The sequence below is a fragment of the Dasypus novemcinctus genome, chromosome 8 (assembly GCF_030445035.2).
Source record: "Dasypus novemcinctus isolate mDasNov1 chromosome 8, mDasNov1.1.hap2, whole genome shotgun sequence".
Classification (NCBI taxonomy): Eukaryota; Metazoa; Chordata; class Mammalia; order Cingulata; family Dasypodidae; genus Dasypus; species Dasypus novemcinctus.
In genome coordinates this window covers 30545282-30555711 of record NC_080680.1, presented here as the reverse complement: position 1 = coordinate 30555711, position 10430 = coordinate 30545282, and positions in this window count along the sequence as shown.

Here is a 10430-nt window from a genome sequence, read left to right as displayed (position 1 = left end):
TCCAACACAGCTCACGGTATAAAGTTCTATCGACTCTGCTCCACTTACACCAGAAGCATGCCCATATCACAGTTTTGTGCTATCTTTATGTTTTGTTTGATTGTGTAATGTGCCCTATGCAGACTTCTCGCCCCAGCTTTACACCAATGCGAGTGCCCTGGTCAGGTCAGTTCTCTGGTCTGTCAAAGGAGTATTAAAATAACTTCCCCACTTACGTAAGGGATGTCTTAAGGGTTCAATGAAGGATGTGAACAGTAATCACAAATTAAATAGCAAGAGACAGCCAGTCCATGGACACCAACTAAGTGTTCACATATTATAGTATCACTTGGAAGTAGGTTCTCCTTCTCTACCCTTTCATAAGATGGTTTCAAGTCCCTGTTTCTGCCACCACTGTGTTTCTTGAGTCTCCAGTTACTCCATTCCCATTGCTATAGCCAGTTCTGCTAGGCCAGGCCACAGCCGTTCATCTCAGGAGCTTCCTGACTGGTCTGGGGTCCTCAGCCTCGTCTCTATCCCATCCATCTCTATACCACCACCATTTAGACAGTTTACTCCCCCTCCTGCTACTCACTGATACATAAAAAAAGCCCATGCTTCTTTAGCCTGTGTTGAAGGCTCTTCAAATGTAGGCTGCGTTTGCCCATGCTATGGTCGAAGCCTAGAAATCCACCCCCACTCAGCAAGGCCAGTCTGCTTCAAGACTCCTGCTGACCTAACCTGGTTTGTATCTCCTCCACTGGAACACTGCTCTTTTCTTGTTCTCGGGGCGGGGGGGGGGGGGGACCATTTTATCCCATCGTTTTCTTTATTGTCCTGTGTATCTGCCTCATCTGCCTTCCCTAGTAAAGTACTATGGGAAGAACCCTGTTTCTTGACACTAGCACTTGGCATCCCACCTTGCCCTTAGGAAGTGCTCAATAATTGTCTACGGAATGAAAAGTTGTGCATTGTATGTGTTGGTCTTCCTGAGTGTTCCTAACTGAGCTTGGAGGATCTCATGCACGTTCCCCCCGCACCCCAAAGTTGGTATACAGTACAATTGCACTGCACCAAAATGACCAGGTATGATTCAGTGGTTGCATGAAGGAAATTTAGGATCTTGGAGGACCCCTAGCACCATTCTATACAACTGTGAAAGCTTTTGGAAAATAGTCAACAAAATGGTCAACAACTGCATGTGTACAAGGGGTGATCTCTTGTCTGGCCGAGCAGGGAGGTTATGGAGGACAGGTTGCTGGAAAATGTTGATCAGAGCAAAGAACTTGACCTTTGTATGTCTCCAGTGAATGTGGCTGATGCCAATCTGCTGATCACATGGGTGGCGGTGGGAAAGGAGACAAGGATGCAGGTCAGCAGCTGTGGGGCCTGAACCCACTGGCCTTGACGTTCAAAGTGAAGCAGACAAACAAAATCTTTGTGTGGGGCCTTGCGGAGGCTGTGTAAAGGGTGGTCTCTTGTTCTGTTGGATGCTCTAAATTGGGCCCCTCCCTCCAAACTGATTTCAAAGTTTTTGTCTTTCTAGATTCTTTACAACATATAATCATCATTTTAATGGCATCCAAGTGAGGAAAAACCTTTCTATGTTCTACATACACATTCAATGCTATCTCTCCATATGGGAATTTTATTCATTGTGTACTTAAGATAAACGGCTTTCCTTTCATCCCTTATCTCCTCATTCCCCTGCAATCCTATGTTTATCTAAATACCTAATTCCATCTTACCACATCATACCTAAAGCTGGGAAGTTTGGTGCACTCCTAGGTGAAATCCGTGATGCAAATTATTTCCTCCTCCCCCCTTTAGAGCTGAAGGAACCACTAAGACCCCATTAAAGTGTGCAAGACCCATTAGCAGCTTAGACACCACCCAGTTCTGCTGCAGGCTTAGGGCTGGCCTTGTACCACTATGGTGGTTGAATTATGTACCCCAAGTTAGTCATGTCTTAACCCGTGAACCTGTGGGGATGAACCCACTGTAAATGACCTCTTGAAGATGTTATTTTTAGTTTCGATGTGGCTCATCTGAATGAAGTGGGTCTTAATCAGGACAACTGGAATCCTTTATAACCAGAAGAAATACAGAGAGTTACTGAGAGGAGCCTGGAGCCGGAAGTCAGCTGAACCCCGAGGAGAAAGGAGAAGACGTTGCCATGTGTGGGGAAAGCCAAGGAACTCCCACATTGCCGGCCAGTCAGAGACCCAGGAGGAAACAAGCCTTCTAGCCAATGCCTTGATTAGGACTTCCGGCCCTGAACCCGAAAGCCAGGCCATTCCTATTGTTTAAGCCAGCCCAGCCAGCGTGTTTGTGCCAGCCACTAAGGCAGAACTCAGACGATCACGCCTTGCTTAATGTTTGCTGTGTCGTGCTCGTCGGAAGGAAAGTAAATTGAGGAAGAATTTCCTCATGTTTGATCGGAATGAGCATAATTAAAAAGTGAAGTGCTACTGGGTCTGCTAAGAAATCAATCACTTTAATTGGAAAGAAAATTCCTTGCCTCTGTTGGTAATTGGGCTCTTGGCAATTTAAAATCAGAATCCATGACAGTTTGTGATAAATTGGCTTCTTTTAGGCTAAAGAAGGTAAGAAATAATTACCCCTGGATTATTCCAGAGTGGTTGGAAAAGCTTGATCAAAGAGATACTGGAAAAGAGAAAAGCTAGCAGTGAGCAAAGATTTACTGAATTTTTAAAAGAAGCTAAGGAATAAAATAGTTCATTTGATGTGACAAGAGCAGAGCTTTTGGTATTTTAAGTCTCAGAGATGAAAATGGGATTTTTAGGAAAGTAGGGAGGGGAGCGGATGTGGCTCAGGCTGTTGGGTGCCCACTTCCCACTTGGGAGGTCCCAGGTTTGGTACCCCGTGCCTCCTAAAAACAAAAGCAAACAAGTAAAACAAATGAAACACCAACTCCATGGAGCCCGTGTGGCTAAGAGGTTGAGCGCTGGCTTCCCACACGCTAGGTCCTGGGTTCATTCCCTAGCCCCGGTGGAAAAAACCAAAAACCCCCAACAAACTAGGGAACTGGATATATTAGAAAAAATGTGCACACACAGAAAGCTCTCTAGTGAGGTTGTAGAAATTAGCCTCACCTACTGGTTAGCACATGAGAATATTGATAACCTGGAGTCTCACTTGGGGAAAAGTATGGAACTTTTACTTTTGAGTGTTTAAACATATAAGTTACAGGCAGTATGTTTAAGGAAGTCTAAAAAGCTTTATTCTGATGAAAAAAATAAATTAATAGAAATGTCAAAAAGGCCCTATTTAATGAGTCCACTGATTCTGTCTGTTTTGGCTTTCTAGCCTTTATTTCTATACATTTTGCTGTAGGATACCCAAGGAATAGACTAGATTTTACGTGGATGACTGGATTGTGAATTTATTTTGAATTGTGTGTTTATTTTATATGTATGTATAATTTGGGGTTTATTTCAAAGTTACAGAAAAGTTGCAAAGAATTCTGTATATACTTCATCCAGATTTGCCAATTACTGACATTTAGCTTCATTTGCTTTGCTATTCCCTCTTCCTTCTTATTATACGTTTTTTTTTCTGACAGTTAAGAATAAGTTGGATACACTGTGCCCCTTTACCTCTAAATTTGCTTATTTCCTAAGAAAAAGGATATTCTCATATGTAATCATGGTACAATTATCTAAATCAGAAATTTAATATTAATACAATTCTATTAACTAATCTACAGTCCATATGCAAATTTTGCCAGTTATACCAGTAGCATTCTTGTATAGATATTTTTCCCCGGTCTAGGATCCAATCCACAATTATGCATTGCTCTACGCATTGTCAGGTCTCTTTAGTTTAAATATAAAACAGTTCTTCAGCCTCTTTGTTCTTCATGTGAAGAATATAGACCAACTGTTGTGTAGCTTGCCCCTTGGTTTGTGTTTGTCTGCTGTTTCCTCATTATCAAGTCAGGTTATGCATTTTTGGCAGGGATGCCACAGAAATTATATTTGTGCCCTCAGTGCATCCTGTTAGGAGGCACGTGACGTCCATTTGTCTCTTGGCTAAGGTAGTATTCATGAAGTTTCTTTGCTGTACAGTTATTATTTGTCCTTTTAAATCGATAAGTTATTTGTGGGGAGGTATTTTGAGGTTGTGTAAATGCCTTGTTCTTCATCAAAATTTGAAATTGCATATATGCTCCATAAAAAAGATAATACAGATGGAAATATTTGATGGAGGTGACGTGATTAAGTGCCTATTTTTCCACTATTTTTCCACCAGTATTTTACAACTACTCCCCCCTCCAACCCTAAAATAAAAGCAAAGGTGTGCAAAAATGTACATGAGGAGGTCACAAGCCAAAAGCTGAAGGGCATATACTCTATGAGCCCTGAGAGTGAAAATGTGTTTTGATAATGTGGGCAAGGGTGCTGTTTGGTGAGCCTGGAAATGAGGAAAGGAATTCCCTAAGAATATAGGGACAGGGAACGGATGTAGCTCAAGTGGTTAAGCACTTGCTTTCCATGTATAAGGTTCTGGGTTTGATCCCTGTACTTCCTGAAAACAAATAAACTATGGAAAAACCAACTCTCATTGGGAAGTGAATGTAGCTCAGTGGTTGAGCACCTGCTTCCCATGTATGAGGACCTGAGTTTGATCCTGGTACCTCCTAAAAACAAATAAACAAACAAAAAACCCCAGTTCTCATTGAGGAGTTGATGTAGCTCAGTGGTTGAAATGCCTGCTTTGCACGTACGAGATCCTGGATTCAATCCCCAGTACCTCCTGAAAAAACATTGGAATATAGGGACCAACCTGTGGAGTTTTCCTTTCCTATCAAGTTTGTTTATCTTTTAGTACTTTTAGAAGTGACGCCCTTTGGTAACACAGATCTTTAATCCTATAGCTAGGTCAGGAATCGCAGTCTGATTATATTTTGAAAAATGTCATAAAACAGTCTAAAGTTAAAGTTGTCTCTTACGACTCTAGCGTAGCAGAATAGCCCTCAAGAGAAAAATAAAATCTTACCTTAGATCTAGCCTGGTAAAAAGCCAAAGTCATCTTAAATACCTGAGGAATGAAACTTGAGGTTGAATCGTACAAGGGATTGGGGGGGCGGCAGGGGGCAGGGATTATCTTTTCCAGCAGAGCAAAAGCTGGCTTCAGCCTACACATTCCTTCCAGCTCCCTCCCCCCACTGAAAACCATAGTTTCTTTAGGTTGAAAGTCCAGAGGCTGAAGCAGGAATCTTCAGGAGCTAATGGGAACGACAGGCAAGCAGGTTGATAACCTCAGGTGGCACACATTCTGTTACAAAGAACATTGGGGGAAAATCAGAATTTTTGATGCAGTTAAATCTAGGGCAATATTATCTGTTTTCTAAGGCACTATGTTCAAATTTAGGGCCTGGTTCGCTGTCAGCTTCTCCATCAGGCCATCCCCAATTGTTTTTAAATTAAATTTTTTTTCCCTTTTTAAAAAATTTTTTAATCGTGATAACATACATGCAACATAAAATTCCCCATTTTAACCATATTCAAATATACAATTCAGTAGTGTTATGGTGTTAATTACATTCACAATGTTGTGCCTCCATCACCACCTCCCATCACCAAAACTTTATCGCGACAGAAACTGCCGCCCCACCCCTGATGACCTGAACTTGACTTTCTGTCATTATGAATTTGCATATTTTAGTTATTTCGTGTGAGATTTTACAAATTTGTCCCTTTGTGTCTGACTTATTTCACTCAACATGATGTCTTCAAGGCTCCTCCGTGTGGTTGCATGTATCAGAACTTCATTCCTTTTCAAGGCTGAGTAATATTCCATTGTATGAATACTTCACATTTTGTTTGCCCATTCACTTACTAAGGGACATTTGTATCGCCTCCACCTTTTGGCTATTGTGTGTAATACTGCTATGAACATTGGTGTACAAATAGTTGTTTAATTAAGTGGGATCACTGGCTCATAAAGAAGTTCTATGTTTAACTTTCTGAGGAACCGCTAAACTGTTTTCCACAGTGACTGCACCATTTTACATTCCTACCAACAATGCCTGAGTGTTCCTGTGTCTCCATATCCTCACCAGCACTTGTTATTTTTTTGTATTTTCTGTTTTTTATTTAAGAGCCATTCTCTTGGGTGTGAAGTTGTCTTTCATTGTGGGTTTGATTTGCATTTTTTGAATGGCTAATGATGTTCAACATCTTTTCATGTGCTTTTTGTACATTTGTGTATCTTCCTTGAAGAAATGTCTGTTCAAATTCTTTGCCCATTTTTTAATTGGGTTGTTTGTCTTTTTGTTGTTGAGTTGTAGGAGTTCTTGGTATATTAAACCCTTATCAGAGAAATAGTGTCCAAATAATTTTTCCCTTTCTGTATGTTGTCTTTTCTTGATTATGTTCTTTGATGCCTAGCAGCATGTCCTTATAATCTGAACATTACTCAACAGATATTTATTCAGTGCCTTCTATGAGAAAGGTACAAGCCAAACAATCAAGCTATTCTATCAATTAGGATTCTGTTGGTTAGAAGACAGAAAATGTGGCCCAAACTGAATAAAGCAAAAAGAAGGGAACTTACTGGCTGATAGAAAGGTGGGCCCAAAGGCAGGCCCAGCCCCGGGTGTGGTTGGCTCCAAGGCTCATGATATCACCACGCCTTTGGGTCCAGCTTTCTAGGACTCCTGCGGCTTTGCCCTTGCTCACATCTTGCTTCATGACAACCACTAGGGCGGTTGTGGTTCTTGACATCACCTTGAAATTAGGCCTGTATCTCAACGCTTCCAGCAAGAGTTCTGATTGGGCTGGCTTAGGTCAGTCCTTGTTCCGGAAACAATTACTGTGGCGCTGAGGAAGGGCTGTGCTGACGACTGTGAGTAAGGCAGGGCGCACACTTGCAGCTGGATATGGGCTCCCACCTAAGCGGTACGTCAAATGCTGCTCTCTGTTGCCAGGACGGAGGGATGCTGGGCAGCCGACGGCAGAGGTACAATCCCCAGCCCTGCCCTCATGGAGCCTCGTACAGCCTGCTCAGGGTGGCAGACGATAAGCAAGTAAACAAATGATAAAATATACAAAATAAAGGAACATAGAGCCACATGGCCGGGAGACTGTGTGCCATGGGAACAGACACATTCCAGAGTAGGAGCTGGGAGGCTGTGGCAGTTTGATATTATTTATGAATTCCAAAAAGAGATATCGATTATTTTTGTAAACTGGTCTGTTCCTCCGGGCGTGATCCCCCTTTGATTGCTTTAAGTTCAGAGGTTTCACTTTTACTTTATTAAATCGATTAGGGCTTTGATTCAGCCCCGTCATTAGGGCAACTCAGTTTGAGCCCTTGCCCCCTTTGTGGGCTACATAAACAGACATTCACTCAAGTAGATGCACAGAGTGAGATACACAGAGAAGTAGCGCGTGCTCCATAGATGTGGCGCAGGAGAGCGCTTTGATCCTGGAGGCCGGGGGAGAGATGAGTTGGTTGCCTGATAGTCTACAGCTGACCTTGAGAAGAGACCAGAGCAGCTGAGCCCAGAAAGAAATGAGCCCTCCAGCCTCCTGAAATCAGAAGAGGCTGGACCCACAGAGCCTTAAGAGGAAGAGCAAGGCTGAACCCTCACAGACATCACCCGCCCTCTTGCTTCAGTACATGGCAAGAGCTTGGTGAGGAAGTATCTTTGAGTTGGACTCAGTTACCTTGTAACTGTAAGCTTCCACCCTTTAAATACCCTTTTAAAAGCCAACAGATTTCTGGTACTTTGAATCAGCACCCCTTTGGGTGACTAATACAGAGGTGGCATTTGAGCTGAGATCTGAGGGGTACAGCAGGAGATTAGGGAGAGGCAAGAACAATTTGGGCATCTTTGGGGAACATTTATCATTTTACTTTTTTCCCAAAGAGCCAGCGTGTGATATTGAAAACACCAAGCAAACACTTTGAGGCCCTACAGAAGCTGCATTTCCCACATTGGCCACAGGAGGGCGATTGCAACAAGCACCAGCGGGCCCCAGGTGGCCAAAGCCTTCTGGGGGGGGAGGCAGGGGAGAAGGGGATCAGATGAGCTCCCAGCATTAGCCCACTATAGTGCCTGGGTGTTCCAAATGGGTGCAGTTGGATTTTAAATTTGGGTCTGGGTGGAGGTTAGGTGTGACACAATGGGAAACTGAGGCCATAATGTATAAGAAAAGATTGTTTCACTTATAGGTCCCAGAGCAAGGCGGGCAACGAGGGGTTGACAGGAAGCAGCATCAGTTCAACCAGCAGGTGGGGAGCGCACAGGCAGGGCAAGAGGGACCCCGTGTGCTTGAGCCTTTATTTTGGTCCGAGGGTAGAGGTTAGATTTGCTGTGGGAGTCAAGGATTGGCTAGTTTACCGCAAATACCCACAGAAAGGGAAAGGGAGTGAAGGTCTAAGGGAGGTGGGAGGTGAGTGTATCGTGGGGAACCAGCTGTGGGTTTTGGGTGAGTGTTAGGTGTGTGGTGGTGTGGATGGTGACACAGGCGTGAGTTTGGGCCTTGAGGTGTTTGTGCCCCAGGGCTGGAAAGCAGCTTATTCATTAGGCCAAAGGTCAGTTTTGAGGCAAGTGGTTTAGCCAAAGTAAGAGAGATGCTGAGGCAGCACACAAAAATTTTGATAGTTATAACACCAGGGCATTTTCTTCTCTACTGGGAAAGCATAAACATATATATATGTTTCAACATATGTGTGTATATATGTATATAAATAACTGGTCTGGCAGTACTTGCTGGTTGTGCCTGCTGGAATTAAGCCCTGAGTACACTGCATTCTTCTCGACCTCATACTTGCATATATGAAACTCAATAAATGTTGACTAAACATCGATGACAATATTGACAGTCTTGGAAAAGTGATCTACATTCATGCCTGATGGATATTGATGAGATTTCCCCCCAGATCAAATTAGCAATAGCTTCCTTAAATCCCTCAAAGTGCTGCAGGCCTTGGTTCTCTACTAGGGACTTCTGGAAGGTGAATCAACATCTGCTTGAGAAGGTTTGCAGAGTAGGGAGATTCCAGCCTGGGGGCAGATGGTGAAGAGATGCCTAAGCCACACTGTGGACTCCAGACTTGATCCTAAGCTCAGTGGGAACCACTGTCATGTTTTAAGCAGCAGCCGAGTGATGTAATACATGCATCGGAGGAAAATCCTTCTGGTATGGTGCAGCAGCTGGATTAGAAGGGGGGATCCTGAAAACCGGAGAACACAGCCTGTTGCGGTCATGGTGATGAGCAGTGACGGTGGCTGTGAGGAAGAGTGAGCAAAGGATGCCTTCGAGAGCTATGGAGAGAGTGAATGATTAGATGTGGGAGATGAGACAAAGAGAAGGTGTGACTTAGGGAACAGAATGGATGATGGAAGATGCAGGAAGAGGTGGTCTCGTGCTGGTCACTTGCCTGTTTGCTTACGATCCACTCCCTACCTTGCCACTGCTCAGTGCTGCCTCAGGGGGCTGACCTGCGAACCCTGTTTCCCAGGTTTCCTTGCCATTTAACTCCCAGGGAGGGTCAGCCAGCAGAAAACCTCAGCAGGAGGCTGGTGGGCAGGGGGAAGGGAGAAGCCAGGATGTTGCTCCCTCTTTGCTCAGGCCATTCACGTAGCTGTAGCAGGGGAGTACCTGCCCTCACCAAGCAGCCACTTCCTCTGTGGTTCCAGCTCGGGCCTGGCAGCCGGGCTCTGGTGAGGTAATACCACCTGCTTCTTTGCCCCCTTTGCCATAGGGTGGCTGTGTCTTCCTGCTCTTGCCACTATGGACTGTCTTGCCAACCCGTTTGGCCTATTTGTTGTGCCATCACCATATTAAATTCCCTTTATTGAACCATGTGTCATGAGCTGTTTTTCTGACTGGACATTGACTAATACATTGACATGGACATTGAGGTGCCCTCATGAGAGGTCTAAAGCTGCAGAGTGGTCTTGGGTGGAGACTGATTTAGATGGTGTGACATTCTGAAGTTTTTGTGCATACTAGAAAAGATTATGTTCTTATAGCAAATCCATTGAGTTTGAGACCTGTTTGATTGCATTAGATTCTGTTAAGGGACCTTTGATTCAATCACTTTTTTTAAAAATTTATTTCTCTCCCCTTCCTCCCCCCCCCACCATTCCAGTTGCCTGTTCTCTATGTCCATTCGCTGTATGTTCCTCCGTCTGCTTCTGTTGTTGTCAGAGGCATGGGAATCTGTGTTTGTTTTTGTTGCATCATCTTGTTGTGTCAGCTCTCTGTGCGTGCAGTGCCACCCCTGGGCAGGCTGAACTGTCTTTTGCACTGGGCGGCTCTCCCTACAGGGCGTACCCCCTGTGCATGGGGCTCCCCAATGTGGGAACACCCTTGCGTGGCACGGCACTCCTTGCGCGCATCAGCACTGCGCATGGGCCAGCTGCACATGGGTCAAGGAGGCCCAGGGTTTGAACCAGGGACCTCCCATGT